The following is an 18,885-nucleotide window of genomic DNA, read 5'->3' as shown; positions in this document are numbered from 1 at the left end:
CTAGCTCTTTGGGGTGAATTATCTGGACGGCACACCTGTGTTTGGTCCATGGGTATCACCAACGTGGAAGATATATGGGTTATGTCGGGTGACAAATGCTAAACTATTCCAGTTGCTATAACATCCTATCTGGACAAGAGATTAGCTCAGTTTACAAAAAAGAAAAATAAATACAGAACAGAATTGAAGAATAATGCAGAGAAAGGCTTCATTTTATTGCTGCAGGTGTGTCATCTTCAGGTATTTCTGAATTAGCATGGGGAAACCACGAGCTGTTTCATTGAAGCCATCATGTGCTGCACAACATCTTAATTCATCTGCTGTTGGTGGGGGCGGGGAGCATTGGTTGTTGTTCTGTTTTTTTATGACATTTGCGGGTTGTTGTTTTTTAATCCAGTCAGCCATTTGCTGGATCTTCAATTCCCCGGCGTACACGTTTCTTCTTTGCAACGCTATCTCCTGCTTTCCACAGATAAACACCTCACACCTAGGAGACAGGAGCTTCTAATTAGTATTAAAACCTGAAGTTTTCCTGTCTTGCTTTGAAGCTTTCCAGGGTGCTTTTTTGTGAATAATAATGTCCTCAACTCTACATTATACAGTGTTCAATCAAACATTGGTTTAGATTTAGGAAAGGGGGAGTGCAGTGGTCTTCCAAGTACTGTTTGACCTATCACCCCCAGCCAGCATGGCCCATAGCCAGGGACGGTGGTAGATTCAGCCCAACAACATCTGGATGCCTTGGGGTTCTCCAATCTCAGTCTAGAACATGAATTCCTGCAAGAGAATCCGTTACTCTTCTGCTCTGTGTTGGGTTGAGGGAAACACACCAGAGAGGAGAATCTTCTACACATGTTCTATTTAAGTGAACAGAAGGTTTACAAAAGCACAGGTGTCTATTCTTAGGGTTGCAAGAGTTACTAAGCCCTATGCAATATTGACCCCCCCCCCCAATACTACGTTTCCCCCCGAAAGGTCATATGCGGCATGATGCTAAAACCTCTCTATCTATCATTTAAGAATATAGGGGAAGGGATGCAGCTCAGTTACAGAGCATCCGCTTTCCATGCAAATGACCCAGCACATCCTCAACCCTCTGGAGAAGATTTGGAGGATGCAGGGAGGAACGAGGAGAGGATGGGGGAGTTGCATTACACAGCTAATGCTAATTGTACGAACTGCTCTGGGGCAAAAAAAGAGCGCTTGGGCACAAATGGGTGGGGCTGTGCAGCCACACTGGCAGAAATGATATGGTATTCCTCCAATGCATCAATGCCTCCCACCCTCATTGTCACTTCGTCTGCCCCAGCCACATTCAGGTGGGCCACATCAGAAAGATGGCTCTGCCACACCACTACTGCTGTTCACCCAAGCCCCCACTTTTCTGCCTATCTTTATCCTTACTTATTATTTACAATATGCATATACTGCCCTTAAAAGGGCAGTTCTACGATTTCCCCTAGATAAACATTTCAGGGACCTGTTGGAAAGAATGGTGGCAATGATGTGTGTGCTCAGTTCCAACATTTCCTTCTAGCACATGAATCAGATCACTGGCTCAGTGAGTGTGTGAGCTAGGAATAAGGGTGTGTGAATTTTCATTCCACATAATGGGCCATAGTCACAAATACTGGTGTGTGTGTGCATGCACGTTAAGATGGTCGTGCTTATTCTGAATGGTGAGATGGTGGCAGAGGGTGGAATGGAGCAATTTTTTTTATTAAAAAAAGCCCTTTCTTCAATTGAGAACAGGTGTATATGGAAGTACTGCTGTCTCAGGTTGGGTTGGACAGGGTTCTGATATGCCACAGAGCCACCATTTATCCAAGCACAATACTGGTGCCTCCTCTAGAGGCCTCTCATTCCTACAACTGCAATATGTCTCTGGGCATACTTTGATGATATACATATTGCTGTTGATTTTGTCAAGACAAATTAATGGCTGTATTTGCATTATACATTGAGTATTCTGCTCAAATGTTTAACTCCAGAGTAACGATTGTATTGCAATTAAGAATGATAAACATTTCCTTCAGTTCCACATAATCAATATTCATACACTTGTTTAAATAGCCATTCTCCAAACGGGACTGACCAGCGGCCTCTTTCAGCAATTAAATTAACATTTATTTTATAGGATGCATATGCTGTGTTGGATCCCACCTACCTCTCTCTCTCTCTCCACTCAGTAAGTACTATCCTCAGAGGTAGAAATATCCTAAGGAGATAGAAGTCTTCATTCTAATTTTCCCTGTAATATATCAGCATACTTGAGGATATTTTTCAAATGTGTCACTGAACATGCCAACTACTAATGAATTTAAAGCAATCAATAATATGGATTATCACATCCAGACTCTTTCTCTGAACAATAAAAAAAAAAATAGAAATCTCAAGGGACTGCTCTATACATTATGGATGCCAAATGAAGGTCATGTTAAATCATTCCCTGGTTGCTGTTGCCATGCAGCCAAGAGTACCTGAGCACACTATCTGGATAACACTGCCTCTGTCCCTTTTGGGTGGAGGGGAAATGGATGGAATGATGAAAATTGCAGAAGATGGCACACCATTCAGTAGTTACTCCAAAGTGTAGCACTGGTTGTTTTGTGTAAATCCATACATAAGGCTACAATACATTTTTCACCAAGAAAATTTTCCACTTGGTCTGAAAACCCATGAGGGGCATGCTCTAGCTGAAGCTAAGCAATTCGATGTCTGGGTCTAGTCAGTTCCTTGGGAACAACCACTTGTTTGCTGCCTTGGTGCTGTGGTGGAAGAAAGTTGGGATATAAATGTAATAACATCAATATCATGGTTTATTAACTGATTCACCCCAGTCTTTTGTTGCAGCTGGTCACATGGTTGGGATGAGGTGTGGGTGCTGTTTTCCTTTGGATTATTTGTTAATCTCCACTAGCTCAGAGCCCAGGAACTCTGTTCTTTTGTTCTTTGCAGTTTATGCATCCAATGATATGTCTAGGAAAAAAGGTAAAGGACCCCTGGACGGTTAAGTCCAGTCAAAGGCAACTATGGGGTTGCAGCGCTTTCAGGCCGAGGGAGCCAGCATTTGTCCACAGACAGCCTTCCAGGTCATGTGGCCAGCATGACTAAACCACTTCTGGTGCAACGGAACACTGTGACGGAAACCAGAGTGCACAGAAATGCAGCTTACCTTCCTGCAGCAGTGGTACCTATTTATCTACTTGCACTAGTGTGCTTTCGAACTGCTAGGTTGGCAGGAGCTGGGACAGAGCAACGGGAGCTCACCCTGTCGTAGGGATTCAAACCACTGACCTTCCAATTGGCAAGCCACCGACCTTCTGATCGGCAAGCCCAAGAGGCTCAGTGGTTTAGACCATAGCGCCACCAGAAGCCCTATGTCTAGGAAGAACTGGACAAGTCACTACTTCCCATACCTAGTGGCACTGAACAGAAGGAAGGCAGATAATCCCCCTATTTGGGTTTCTGTGCCTGTGGTTTTATGTCTGTAAGGTGGGATTCTGATGTAGAAGGAACTGTTGAAGTGGGGCTCTTTGATAAGTTGATGACCCTAGTCTGTTATGTTTCTCTTTACTTGACTAAGGAGTCCAGGTGACCAATCACAACAGAAAATACTAGCGAGTGATGCTTCTAGAAGAGGGCAGGCATTGCAGGTGATTTGGATTATTTCCAGCTCTACAGTTCTATTATTCCCTCTTCCCCTGGCTGGAGGTGATGATGTCACTGGAGTATAAGAAGAAAAAATGGACAAGAGCCAGAATTCTCTGGAGCTGGGAAAACAAAGAGGCTTGATCTTCTCTCTGTGCTGAGTCCATAGCTATGGCTTTTGAAGAAGACTCCTAGAAACCCAATGCAGGAGTAAGATCTGCTGGAGTGTTGTGCTGTAACCCTTCTATCTTATGCTGAATCTGTACACTGTGGGATGTAATCCATTGGTACAGTCAAATGCAACATTCCTTATTTCCCTAGAGTGGGCACAGGCAGGAGGACATCCAGTCAGTGTAACTTCCTGTTCCACTGATTGAATCATCCTCCCCTGCATGTGACCTGCGAGATGGGTGTGGTCCTGGCTCACTCCATAAAAGAGCTGAGTCATGCAGCCATTTTCTCAGTCTATTTTAGTCTTGCAGTCTTGTCTTGTTGTATCTTTTGCTGCCACGCTGCTCTCCTGTGGCCATTTTGTTATCTTAATGTAATTTTTCTTTCTGCTGGCTCTCAGCCAGCAGCACATGAGTTCAGTCTCCCTATGAGATGAACTCACAGTTTAATATGTAGCCACTAAGTAAAGACTGCATTTCAGGGATCAAATCGTGAAATGAAATGTAAGTAAACTTTTTGTTACTTTACTCAGAAAGACTCTTGTGTCTCCTACTATCCTTAACATTCCCAAATATACATGTGTACATAAAATCATATATCATGAAGAAGCCAATGTATGCAGTGACCTTCTTTCCAAGGGAACCAAACCTGAGGTATGTGCTGGCATCCCTGAAATCACTTACTGCTAGGAAACTGGAGTGTGTATAAACATATTTCTTACTTTGGTCACCTGCATATGATTACCTGTATATTATTAATTGCTTAGCACATTGTGGCATTCTGCTAAGTTTGGTCAGGGGCCTGTGATAAATGTGCTGGTGGAACTCAAGTTGGACAATTTTAAGTTAGCCATAGCCAAATTGCTACTATCAGTGTTGCTGTGTTTCTGACTGCGTTCCACTCTGTGTCTTAGACTTGCAGCTTAAAAAAACAACAACTGTGATTTTCTTCCTTCTTATTTTTCGTCTTATTATAAATGTGTAAATCCATACTTAAGGCTACAATGAGTTTTCACCTACAGTAGGATTAAAATCCCTCTGTTTTGTAATTTAATGACTGACTGACATTTCTAAATTTAGTCTGATAATTCTTCCGAGGACAATTGGATTTCCTATGCAATTGTTTCCCTGTGATATGCAGCCCTCTGCTATTACTGTTTCTGAATAGCAACAAAAATTGCAATATGATCTGCTTTGGAATGCAAACATGTTTACTTTTTAACATTTGCTAGGAAAAGTTCAGTTTAAATTTGAGGATTGCGGAAGTAGGCTTCAAATGTCAGTAAGTAGCTTGGGTTCACATTATTACAAATTGAGGATATGACTTGGAAGTGAAAGAGCTCAGAGCAGAGGTTGCAGGTGGGGCACAATTCAGGACTGGGGAATTCATCAAGAATCCCAGGTATGTCTTAAACCTATCAAAGTGCAGAAAATAAGGTGTGTGGCAGCAATGCAAAATAGCAGGGTATGGCTTAGGGGGAACAGGATTCAGAAATGGACCTGAGTCTCCTAGCATGAATGGATTGTGATGCATCAACAGCATTTTTCAAGGGATGAACCTGGAAGCATCTAGTACAATCCACATTACTGCCTTGTTACTGCCACCTCTGCCATGTGGCTCAAAATCCTTCAGTACTAAGAGCTCTGGAGAACCAACAAGTCAGAGATCAGGTTGATCAGGATAACAAGGAAGCCCACCTCCAGCAAGGAACACCTCAGTAGCAAGGTCTTGACTCTGTAGCAAGGTTGTTTTCTAGCCATTTCTTGACTGTCACCAGGGCCTTGATCCAGGGCATGCTGGACACATGTCAGACTCTGAGATGGTTGACTTCCTGCTAGCAGTGGACATGCCACTGCCTCTGCTCCCGGAGTGATCTTGGTAGGTCTGGAGCAGAGGAGATGCATTGATTTGTCCAAACCTATGGCATCTTTGACTAGGCCAGGCTTCCTCAACCTCGGCCCTCCAGATGTTTTGAGACTACAATTCCCATCATCCCTGACCACTGGTCCTGCTAGCTAGGGATCATGGGAGTTGTAGGCCAAAAACATCTGGAGGGCTAAGGTTGAGGAAGCCTGGACTAGGCTATCTTCAAGGGTTGTGGTCCTTGTCACCTAGATTATCATGGTAGTCACAGACAACTGCAAGGTTCATGTGCAAAGAGAAAGATTCTGGTCATGGCTAGCCAATATATGACATATGATGCAATATGATGTAGAAGTCCATGTCCTAAGTGTGTTTTGGGAGAGTCTGAGGCTCTATGGGAGTAGCAAAGAAAAGAAAAAGCAAAAAAAAAAAATTGAAATGTAATTGATAAACATAAAGGTGCACATTGGCAGCTGAGAGGATGTTCACGGAAGGATAAGCACCAGTCAGCCGATTGCAGAATGAGTGAAACCCCAATCAAGAAGTGCTGTTGGGAAGATAAAATGCTGATCAGGGCATGTTCTTAGGGACTATAGTTAGACAGCTTGAACACATGGCTGTACAGCTGAAATAGTAATAATTAATAATAAGGAAATGATACTTACCCCGTGCTGGTCACCTTATTAAAAGAAGGATATTGGGGAAATGGAAAAATCACAGCTGGACTCTACCTGGAATGATAGATGGATGAGATGCAATTAAGAAGAGCTCACTGCATTTCAGAAGACAGATTTTTTGAAAGGAGGAGCTGTCAAAATATCCCCAAGATCCATGAGACATAAACTATATGTGTAATTTTTTCTGTCTCTCCAGCGTTTTCATTCTTTTTCTTAAAATATAGAGGCAGTATCCAGGGGAGAGGAGAGAGGATTCTTAACCCTTTGGCATCTAGTGTTTTCTGCCTCTCGAACTCTGCCACCAATACTGCCTTTTGCTCCTCTCCCCTACCCTTGCCTCTTGCTCCAGATGGCAAATGTATGTTTTAGGTTTTTAACAACGAAATATAGTACAAATATATATCGTGCTTTTCCATGTATAAGACTAGGGTTTTGTTTTGTTTTTTACTTTAAAAGAAGGTTAAAAATCTGGGGGCATCTTATACATGGATAGTGCATATGCCCATTTTCTAAATTTGCCGTCCCAAAAAGTAGGGGTGTCTTATACATAGGGGTGACTTATACATGGAAAAATACGGTATATAACTGAGTGACATATGGAATATGAGCCTCAGCCACTACAAATTATTCCACATATTATTCAGCATTGTCTCAGCTGCTTATTAACTCCAGGCTAGCCATAGGTAATTCTACCTCACCAGGTGCCACATGCAGTTCCCAAAATCTCCTCAGAGGAGGATAGTTACTCCATCAATTGGATTCTGAGGAAAGATTTACAGGTCCAACCAACAAGCTTTGGAAATTGTCACTGAAAGGGCTGCCTCCACCCCAAAGTTCTGCTGATGTCACATGGCCCTGGGCTCCCCTCAATCGTGGTGCGATATTTGCTGACAGGGTCTCACTCCTGTAGCATGGTGTACAGCTTCCAGGTCAAGTGAAGCCCCACATAGTGTGCATTGTAGTAAGCCAGTCTTGAACCAACCAGTGAAATGACAAATATAAATATGATAAGAGAAGCCTGGGGGCTGTGCAACTTTCCTAACTCAGCACAGGCAAGTTAGCAGAGGAGTTGCAGCTGCCATTTCCACCGACATCACCACCACCACTACTAATAAGCTGTGGTAGTGGAGAGGCATTTCAGATTCAGGGGAGCGGGAGGCTGATCAGCTCTGGCAGAAGGAGGGAGGTCAGTCGTAATGAGCAACTGTGAAGAAGAATGCAAATTGCACAAGGATTTATGAAGCCGTTTCTGCTCTGTGAGCATATTCCAGATAAGTCGAGTGTTAATAAGGCAGGCAAGTTTTTCAGCTGTGCCAGCTGTTATGAAGATGCTGGCACACTTTCCGAGTGGTACTTAGCGAAGGTTAGGCTTACCATGTCATAGTGCATAAATGAACATAGGCATGTCCTGCCTCGATACACACACATGCAGCCGGTTACAGAGCATGCTCAAATCACCATGCCATGTGAAGACAGGCAGATAGATAGATAGATCTTACACTTAAACATTTCAAAGCAAATTGGAGGGAAACAAGAAGGTACTAGGGGAAATGATGGGTGGCAAGATGGAGAGAAGGGGTGGGAACAGAAAACATAAATAAATCATCTCCAGGACATTTTGCTGCCTACAGCGGAATCCAGATGCTGCCTGAGACAGAGCTAATGCTTTTTTAAAAGTATTGCTAGATGAGTCAGACACACAACTTCTTTAATCTCTCCTCATGGTCATGGTGCCCCCTGAGGCAGGTTCCTTCAGGACATGGCAGGTCCAGGTCCTGAAAAATGCATTCCATAGCAACCATTAGCCAGTGTGGTGCCCTCTAGAGGCTATACATGTAACCACTGTGCTTTGCACAATTCTGGTGGTCCATAAGAGGATGGTTTCCATTACGGTTTGGGATGAGACATCAAACTGCTTTCAGTTGCTACATGAGAAATTGGAGTCCGCAAGGGAGTTGCTGACAATATGTTAACACATGGTTCTTATCCCCCCAAAACCAGTTGCATAATATAAATCACTTTAATATATATTTTTGTGTTGTATTTTAATGTTAGAACCCTCCCAGGGATGTTAGGGTGGAGGGCAGGTGATTAATGTTAACAGCAATAAAAACAACAACAACATTAATCACTTTTCATTCCAGCTTGAATAACAGATCTCCAACTTCTCCCTAGTTTCAAGCACAGAAACTATTTCAAGTGCAGTAACTTGCAGGTATCTTCCCCTACCAGTAAGAAGTGGTGATTTCATTTACCCTTTCAATGAGAAAAAGCTTTCTTGTTAGTTACACTGAATGGGTTGTATGGGCAGATCAGGAATTGCATGAAGAGTCTGTGTCAATAGCTATTAAGCCAGTTACCAGCACCAAATACAATGATCTCTTCACACTAGCAGCTTGAATTTAGTTCTGAAGATAATTGGCATCCAATGTGGTTTCCACATTGACAATTGCTGGGTAATGTTCCGTCTCTCTGCTTCATTCAGAGATTGGGCTGCAGAAATGCAGCTGCAACCCTTACAGTCTCTGGGCGCTGTCTAAAAATCACCACCACTGCCATTTTTGAACCATTAACACTGTAGCTGTAACAATAGTGCTAAAGCTGAAAGGATAGCAGGATGGTTTTGCGCATTGTATACCCCAAAGTGCAACCAGATCAACATTGTGTCCCAGTTACCTAGATATGCATGACTGGATCTGGATCAGAGATTATGGTAACATGTTCCCTCTTCACCTCATTTGAACAATTCTGCACTCATTTACAAAGGAGTGTTCAGTAATCACAGGGTGGGGTGGTTGTTTATGGAAGAGTCGGACACGACTAAACAACAACAACAAATCCCCAGTCTTTATTTATATTAAATGTGTGCAGCAAACACAAGATTCACCTTGTATCTGTGGCATTTGAAAACAACCCACTCTGTTTCAGATTTTCTCTGTGTTGTTCCAATTCAATTCATTTTTTGTGTCTGAATCTGACCTGGTAAATCTGAAGGACTGCTTTGCTTCCATTGAGTATAAATGAGTATAAAAGTTTTTTTCCACATAAATTTCAGGCAGATTCATCAATGGGTTTCTGTGCATTTTATTTGTTTTCTGTGATGAAAAAAATTTAGAGATGTATGATTTAAAAAAACCACCCCTCTTCTCGCCAGCCCTCTGGGCATTTCCCCAGTCAGCTTGGTTTTGTTTCTCAGAAAAGAAGAGAAGGGAAATTTGTGTATCTAACATTTTGGAAAAACCAAGTCCAAAAATAAACTCAGACCTTGACTACCAAGTGACCCAAATATGCCTTGAGGCACCTTGCTTGCTAACAGTGTGATCCAACTTAGGAATGTGAGATCATGATCTGAAACACTTCCAATTTATCCTTGTTGTTTGGGTATGCAGAGAGCTAATGCACACCCATATTCAAAATTAATGTATAGCATACCTGTACTGCTTTTGATTCACTTGCATAAAAATCACCCATATTATACAGATATATAGAGAGAGATACTGGAAGCTCAACTTCCTTCTCTTTTCTTATTTCCTTTATCTGATCCTTTCTCTTATTTCTGCTGCCATTCTTCCTTTCAGCCAATGAGAACATACTGAGTTCTCAGCATGTGCCAGTTTGATGGGCCCATCTTCATGTTCATTGGAATATTACAATGAAATTATGTGCTTGGGGGTGGTGTGGGGCGAGTCTCCAGGTTCATTCAATCCTTCTTTGGCGTAACGCAGCAAATGCCTGTGGAATAATAGCAGGTTCTGGAACTGATCCAATAAATTGTCCTAACAAACCAACCAATTAATTAGAAACTATCTATCCAGGAGATCTCGGCAGCCAAGTGTGTGAGAAACATGCAGATTCAAAGGATGGGGTTTCTGAGACTGTCACCGTCATTATATGCTTAAAAGATAGTGTCTAATTATAATGAAGGCAAACATTAGATCCAAATTCCTCTACATGCTGTGTACATAGCACAAAACTGACAAAATGAATCAGAGCTCTGTATCATCCTAATCCATGAACTTCAGAGATTTAAGCAGGTGCATTCTAATCACAGGCTCAATGTAGTCATATTTATAATGTACACTGAGTTGTGTTATCCTCAAAGGAAGAGTATGCCCTCGTATGCACACACACGGGGTAGGAGGGGCTGTTGCTCAGTGGTAGAGCTTTGAATGCAAAAGATCCCTGGCAACTCTGGTTGAAAGGACTGAATGATGGGGAGGGGGCTGCCTGAGTCTCTGAAAAACACAGGCACTCAGAATGGATAATACTGGGCTAGACAGACAGTTCTCACCAAATAGGAGGCCCCTTCCTTTGTTCGTATGAATAAAGCAGTATAATGGGTTGAAATCACTTCAGGTGAGGGAATCGATTTTTAAATCCACTACTGTATATGTATGCATAACAAGTTGAAAACTAGTACAGTGGGGAACAGGCTGGATTAAAGCCTTTCTCTAAGACTTGTTCAGGTTTCTTGCCATTGCTGTGATATAAACGGTCATCTGTCCTACTTCAAGGGGGCTGTCAGAAGACAATTCTCAATTTGAAGGAGCCCTCTGTTTGAAAGCCTGTCAGGTTCTAGCGTTCTATCTGACCATACATTTAAAACAGTTTCATACCGCTTTAACTGCCATGGCTTCCCCCAGAGAATCATGGGAAGTGCTGAGTTGTTAGCAGGCCCCTATTTCTCTCACAGAATGGTGTAACCGTCAATCCCTCTTCCCAGAGGACTCTGGGAATTGTAGCTTTGTGAGGGGAGCTGGTGTGTTCTCACAACTCTCAACAGCCTTAAATTACATTTCCCATGAATCTTTGGGGGAAGCCATGACTGTTTAAAGTGGTATCATACTGCTTTCAATGTAGAACACAGATGGGGCTTGATTTGAAGATACAGAATAGAAGTTTTGGAATTGCCTATCAGTCACATGGGTCAGCTTATCATTCTTCATGGTGAGATGCATCTAATTTTTATTTAAATGGTAACAATTTAAAATACTTTTTAGCTGTACATATGAATTACCAAATGGAAATATGTGACTTTTTTGGAAATACATTGTCTTTGTGGGGGTGAGACTATGTGACCACCCTATTTTACTTGATGGGGGAGCAGTCAAAGTAGCACTTCCAAGCTTCAGCCTTCTTAAAAAATTGAGTCTACCATGTCCATTCAGAAATCTGCTGCCAAGCCCTTGTTTATGCAGTGGGGCAGAGCTGCCCCCACGCCAGCACTGGTGTTGCAGGAGTGCAGGATTAGGGCATGACAAGGTGACAGTGAGGTTAAGGTTGCATGGGTGCCCCAGAAGGAATGCTGGATTGGTTCTGCTGCTATACCTGCACAACCGGATCTCACCAATATCCCATCCCTTCCCAGACCTGTCCATGTAAATGGCAGTGATGCTGATCAGGAGGATAGCCCTGCAGTTCCACTCCACCACATGGCCTTCTACTGCCCTTTTCTTCTGCATGGACCAGGCCTCTCCTGTGGGATGTAGAGTCAGGCCAGAATAGGACATCCCATTTCTGAAGAGTTATGGGGAAGCATTCAACATAGTGCTAAGGAGATCAGTCCATCAGCATTTCAGCTTGCCAGATGGAATGATCTCCCCTCTTCTGCTCCTGCATGCTGTTCTGGGGTCCTCCCAACACCCCCATAATCAATTTGGGGGTTGTGGGGAGCACATGGGGAAGAGGGGGGCAAAAAGCCCCACTGGCCTAGCAGAAGACATTTCACTGGCTTCCCCTAGTGGGACTCTTTGGTTAAATCTTGGACTCTACCATCAAGCAATCCTCCAGTTTGGAACCTCTTTGCCTTTGTGTTTATTTATTGATTAGAAACAATTACTGGAATCCCTTCGTAGCCCAGCGAATCCATTCAACTTAATTTAGGATTCAAAAGATTGGATTTTGTTCCATCAATGTACTTTTCTCTACATACATTCTTATTGGTTTAAGGACTTGCTCAACACTTGACGCTTCCTCCAGAGCTGCAGCCCTGCCACTCAGCTTACTTGAAGGATGAATATGGCCCTTGGGGAACAGCTAAAGCTCCTGCTATTTAAATATAACTGAACACAGGCTTCATGACAGGGGAAGAGGAGAAATGCAGGGGCCCTCCAAATGCAGAAATAGGAAGAATATGGCTGGGAGTTTGCACTCATCACAGACATAATAAGTCTGAGTGCAACATGTAGCCTTTGAAATGCACAGGGCCCGCTTTTGCACAATGTGCTTTTTCACAAAGTGGATTGCAATTGTACACACATTCAGGTAAGAGCATCATCTGAAGTGGCAGCTACTATCTGTGCTGTCTGTACACATGGGCGGGCATGTTTTCAAACTAGTGCGCAATGGTGTTTTCTATTCCTCTCCCTTCAATTAGTGCTTTCATTGTCTATATTTATCACAGACTTTCAAAGAAGAGGGGCTGGAAACTGGTGTGTCGACGTACTGATGTATAGTAGGATACAGAGGCAGCTAAGTTACTGATTTTGCCTATTTCATTCATAGGCAAGTTAAACATGGTGAGGGGTGTGTGGCACAGCTCTGCCGATAGGTCTGCCCCAAAAGGAGGTGACCCAATAAAGCTCTCTCTGTGTGTGAATGCAGCAAGTGTTGGCACAAAGCAAATTACCACTGTTCCAGCAGAAGGCACTTTAGGTGGACAAATAGCACACCCCACAAGTGTCCCAGAAAAAAAGGGTCATCCCACTTTTTCACGCAAGAACACAGAAGCCATTGGGGGCCGCGTGCTCTCACATGATTTTGCGCTGAGATCTCGCAACAAAGCAAGCCCTTTTTTGGCAGGGTGTGATCTCACGCAGCACCCCAAACACATGTTTTTGGGCATTGTGAGAGCATGGCCCCCCAAAAAGCAGGTCTTTTGGGTTATGTGATCTCACGCGTGTCACATAGCTTGTTCAAGAGCACAGGCAGGAAGACATACATTCTGGATTGGGGACTCAACACGCTGGAGGTATGAAATAGTGTGGCACAGGGACGACATGGGGATGGTGTTGTGCGTGCAGCACTCCAAAATGGAGGTTGTACACAGCATGTGCACACTCTAAAGCTACAGACATTCCTTGGAAGTTGAACGGAATCCATTCCGGAAGTCCGTTCGACTTCCAAAACGTTCGGAAACCAAGGAAGCTCCTGCAGCCAATCAGAAGCCCCTTCAGGCATTCAGCTTCCAAAAATAGTTGGCAAACTGGAACAGTCACTTCCGGGTTTGTGGCGTTCTGGAGCCAAAACATTCGAGAACTAAGCTGTTTGAAAACTAAGGTACAACTGTACAGTGGTAACTTAATTCATTCTGGAGGTCCATTCTTAACCCAAAACCATTCTTAACATGAGGTGTGCTTTTGCTAATGGGGCTGCTGCGCCACCAGCACGCGACTTCTGCTCGCATCCCGGGGCAAAGTTCGCAACCAGGAGCATCTATTTCTTGGTTGGCAGAGCTCATTACCTGAAACGTTCTTAAGGAGGACGGCACGTAACCCAAGGTTCCACTGTACTTAGAAAAGTGCTTCTAAGGCAAAGCCCATGCCTACATGGAACCTTTAAGCAATACCATTTCCTCAAGAGTAACTGTAGGTGCAGGGGGGCTGGTGGGGAGGGGTGCCACCATGGACCTGGCTTTCTGCAGCAGCATCACTTTCAAATACCAGGACGGTGGGGCAGTGAGGTCGCAAGGCCAAGGAAGCTATGTCTGCAGTGCTGCTCCTCCCTGCCACCACTCCTTTGTGGTGTTGGGAGGTGAGTATTGACTTTCTTTCCTCTTGATGAGTTCCCCAGAGGCACCTGGTTGGCCCCTGTGAGAAAGAGGATAACTGGACTCATTACACCTTAGATCCAGCCCATTAAGGCTCTTCTTCTGCTTTCCCATAGTTTCTCTTCTTCATTCTATTTTTTTATAGGAAAAAAAATACATTATTGAATTTATTTGGGGAGGTTAAATACGGAGGTCACCATTTGCCTTGCAGAAATAGCTACCTTGGCAAGATGACAAAGCAACCAGAATGACAATTCAATCTGAGGTTTTATTTTTAGCTGTAATGTGCCGTCAGCTTGGATCCACAGTTTTAAATCTATAGTGTATTTTCATTTTGAAAAGCACTTTTAAGTGATAGATTGTTGTTAGGAATGAATAACATTTCCTGTTAATCAAACTGCTTTGAAACTTAAGTCATTTTAAAATGCATATTTATTTATTATCCTTAAATTATGATCTGCCTATGAGAAGGCTCAAGGTGCTTTGCAAAAAGTTCCCAGTGGTCTGCTACATGTGTGGCTCCCATTATCCAAATGCTTGTTATATGAAAATATCCAAATGTGAGTAGAGATTGTACAAACAAGTGACCATTTCTCCTTCTGCAAGGTTTCAGGGGTTTCTCCTGGGTTTTCTTATCATTTTGGTGTCAAAATTCCATGGTTGGGAATGCATTAGAACTTTCCCCATAGGAATCAATGAAGAATGGCATGCAAATGCTTGCCTAACAAATGATTTCCTGAAAACTCATTGTGTTCGGATAGCAAGACACTTGTGTAGTTCAACAGAGCAGGCATCCTTAATATTTGAAGGCAAACCTGTATAGGGAAGTTTTTAATGTTCAGCGTTTTATCGTGCTTTTAATATTCTGTTGGGAGCCTCCCAGAGTGACTGGGGAAACCCAGCCAGATGGATGGGGTAATAATAATAATAATAATAATAATAATAATAATAATAATACACAGAGAAAGAATTCTATAACTTCATTCAAGTACATTTAACTTCCCAAAATTATGGCTATTAACAGCATCTGGGTCTGAGGATGAGGATGCAACTGGAAGACATGATGGAAGTGTGGTACCAACCAAATCTTGCTGATCCATCTACTAAATATTTTGGAAATCTGCCTGATATGCATTTGGATACTATTAACAACATTGTAACCAAATTTTGCATGATATTTCCTGAGATCAAGGAGCAGGTTTTTGTCTATGTCAGTCGGATGACATTTTGAGTCAAGATGGTGGACTGAACTCTTCAAAACTGCGCTGCTTTTTGACCACTAATTTCAAAACTGCACTGAGGACAAACCTTCTAGTTCCCTATAAAGCAGGATGAAGATAATATCTTAAAACATACTATGGGTGGTTTTGAGCATGGAGCTGATGCCTCTCCCTGCCTCACACTTTCCCACAATATATATGATTGAATCTAGCCGAGGTTAGTTGAATCTGAGTCCCAATGAAATCAATGGCGAAAGCAAACGAGATGACTCTTGGTTCCTTTCCAACTCTAAGATTATATGATTATACTCTACTAACTTATTCTGGATCCAGTCCATTTCCGACCTCACCCCTGAGGGCAATTACTTTCAGTCACAGAGTCCCAACTTTAAAAATAAAACAAAACAGGGAACTTGACTGGGTCATATTGCAACTCAGCACCATTCTGTCCTCTGTCAGGAGGTCAGCAGAAGACCACTATGGCAGCACCAATAAGTTGCTGTCATGCCTAGTTTACTATTTTTATTATTTATATAGTACCTTACAGAGTATAAGAGGACATACCCTTGTGCCAAGGAGCTTACAATCTAAAATTCAATGTGGGGGAAACAATCAAAGAAAGATAGAGAAGTGGGGGCGGTTTGGGAAGTTATATGGTATTGTTTCCATTGCATGTGTTTAGGGCTTAGTTACAGGCTGAGTTACAGTAGGGCAGCTGTTCTCAACCTGGTACCCTCCAAATATTTCAAACTACAGCTCCCATCAGCCCCAGACAGCTTAGCTCATGGTCAGGGATGATGAAAGTGATAGTTCAAAACATGTAAAGTGTATTAGCATGGGGAAGGGTTGCAGTAAGACATGGGCACTAGTGGAGGTGACCTGCCTTAGGTGCATCTCTGTAGAAAAGCAAGGTGGGTGGAGGGAATAAAGAGATGGGGACTTGCTGAGTTTCTAGATCTGTTCACAAATAAGCAGGGTTGTTGTTTTTTCAGTAGGAACAATGTGGAAAACAGAAGAAATCAGGGAAACTAATATTTGATTCAACAGACATCAGTTAGGCAGCATGCACAGTTCATATCTAATACAAATAATCTTATTGTCAAGATGCTGAAGAGGTCCCCATATAATTCAGGTCATGTGATAAGTCCACAAGATGCGAAGAAACACTCTATTGCCCATTTCCAGCAAAGCAACAGTAACATTGCTTTGCCAATAAAGAAGACTTAGAAAACTCATTTTCCTCAAGTGGCAACTAGAATGATCAGAGGTATATTTGTTCAAAGCATGACTTGGATAGATATTTGGCCATATGCCTGAGCTGCCCCAGGGATCAATCCAAATTTCTTGTCTCTGTGCTCAGAGGTTAATGGTGATGCAACTGAAGAATGAGATATGGTGCCAAACCTGTGAGCGGTTCAGGATTAGATTACTGGCACAGGGATAATGCTGCTGAACTGCATCCTCCAAGAACATCTACTCTTGGTAAAACAGGCACATAATTTTTGCATATAAATCTACAAACAGGGTGGGTAGGGGAGTTCTGAACCAAACCAAGAGCTCTCCCTGAATGAGAGTATGAGTATGAATAGGCATTTCATTACAGCATTACCTTGAATCCCGAACGCCTTGCAAGTCAAACATTCTTGCTCCCAAACGTCGCAAACCCACAAGTGAGTGTTCCAGTTTGTGAACATTCTTTGGAACCCGAACATCCAACGGGGCTTCCAATTGGCTGCAGAAGCTTCCACAGATGCAGCAATATACATTGCAACTGTGTAATAAAGGATACAGGAATCAAGGTGCAGTAATGGCAGATTTACACATGGTTTTGTCCCTCTAGTGCAGAAAGCAACTGAAGCACATACATTTCCTTTAGCTTAATGTGTAAAACGGAGCTAAGGAAATGGGACAGAGAATGGGCAAGCAGAATGTCCCTAGATTGCCTCAAATTGCTAGGCAGGGGTAGAAGTAAAAGGCAAGGAACGCGCTTAACAGGCTCTGCGATACACAAACCAAGATCTGTGGCATGGAAGGTTTTCAAAATGTAAATGTGTGTTTTCAAAATGAATTTGAGGCTGTTCTTTAAGTAGCTTCCGATACAGGCTACAAAACACTTGGCTTTGCGGCTTCCTGGGGAAGGAGTGCTTAACCAGAGAGAACTCCCAGAGACTGGGCCTGGCCAAGCGTGGGGCAGAATCTGCTCTTTCCAATTATCCGCCAGCCTAATCATAAAAACATCAAGCTGCATGCTCCGTATGTCATTTTTTAAATATTGAATTCATTCAGGAGTTTCTTGATTAATCCTTTATTATTCCTCTCCAAATCCCAAGATTCCCCTAACCCTGTGCGTGTGCTTGATTATCTGAAGCAATTCTAATACAGAAGCAATTGCTGGAATCATTTTAGAACTGACTCCCTCATTTTCCCCCCTCACACATACTAATACTCAACAGAACACAAGTACAGCATAGCCTACAATGCCTCTGGCAGGGACAAGATGGAACCCCAAACTCCCAAAACCACATATCTTTGCATTCCTCCCTCACACCCAAACCTGAGACTCATGCTGATAAGGACTTAAAGGACTTCTTATATATTCAAAGGTTCAAAAAAGGCAGATAATACAATTCACCCTGTGCGATGAACCAGGAAGAGCTCTTGAGGCAAATGTGTCCTTTAATAATTGGCCATTGCCACTGCCTTGTATTTTTTTCCTGGCTGTGAAGCTGGAGGCACTTCAAACTTATGGGATTCCCAGTGAGAAAGGGAATAATGCTGCACAACCCTATTGGTTACTGCAGCTGATTTAACCATACTAATCCCACACACCCTTCCTTGCAAGTTTATTGCATGGTATATGCAGAGTAAGGCCACAATCACACCATACATTTAAAGCATCGTGATGCCATTTGGGCAGTCATGGCTTAACCCAAAGAATTCTGGGAGCTGTAGTTTGTTAAGGTGCTGGGAGTTGTTAGGAAGCCCCTGTTCCCTCTCAGAAAGCTACAATTCCCAGTGTTCCCTGTGAGGAGGGTTTGATTGTTAAACCACTATGACAATTAGACCCTCTCTGCAGACTCTCTTAATGGTGGCTGATCTCACAGGTAGAAGACATCTAGAACCTTCTGTCCACACATTATGTCATGGAGAGCCACCCCAGGAGAGATGTCCAGCTGATTAAGGTGAGGCACTTTCATGGCTGCCAAGCACACATGGAGCAGCAACCCAAGCGGGTGGAAGAATTTAGATGATCTCTTTGCATGTTGCATAGAATCATAGAATCATAGAGTTGGAAGAGACCACAAGGGCCATCGAGTCCAACCCCCTGCCAAGCAGGAAACACCATCAGAGCACTCCTGACATATGGTTGTCAAGCCTCTGCTTAAAGACCTCCAAAGAAGGAGACTCCACCACACTCCTTGGCAGCAAATTCCACTGTCGAACAGCTCTTACTGTCAGGAAGTTCTTCCTAATGTTTAGGTGGAATCTTTTTTCTTGTAGTTTGGAACCATTGCTCCGTGTCCGCTTCTCTGGA

General features: G+C 43.0%; 1 long non-coding RNA gene across 2 annotated transcripts; it reads right to left on the bottom strand.

Annotated features, from left to right (window-relative positions):
* Nucleotides 1-194: 194 nt before the first annotated feature.
* LOC309340410 lies at nucleotides 195-11,147 on the bottom strand. Of its 2 annotated transcripts, none has more exons than XR_014155980.1 (4): nucleotides 10,979-11,147; nucleotides 6,351-6,416; nucleotides 2,168-2,251; nucleotides 195-487 (listed from the first exon to the last, which is right to left on the bottom strand). It is a non-coding gene; the product is annotated as an uncharacterized lncRNA (long non-coding RNA). The 2 variants fall into 2 exon arrangements; XR_014155981.1 differs by lacking the exon at nucleotides 10,979-11,147 and adding an exon at nucleotides 10,654-10,971.
* Nucleotides 11,148-18,885: the final 7,738 nt, after the last annotated feature.

The sequence above is a fragment of the Podarcis erhardii genome (assembly GCF_964252035.2).
Source record: "Podarcis erhardii genome assembly, chromosome: 4".
Taxonomy (NCBI): Eukaryota; Metazoa; Chordata; class Lepidosauria; order Squamata; family Lacertidae; genus Podarcis; species Podarcis erhardii.
Note: the sequence above shows the minus strand (reverse complement) of the source record. Positions and strands in the feature narration are given on the sequence as shown.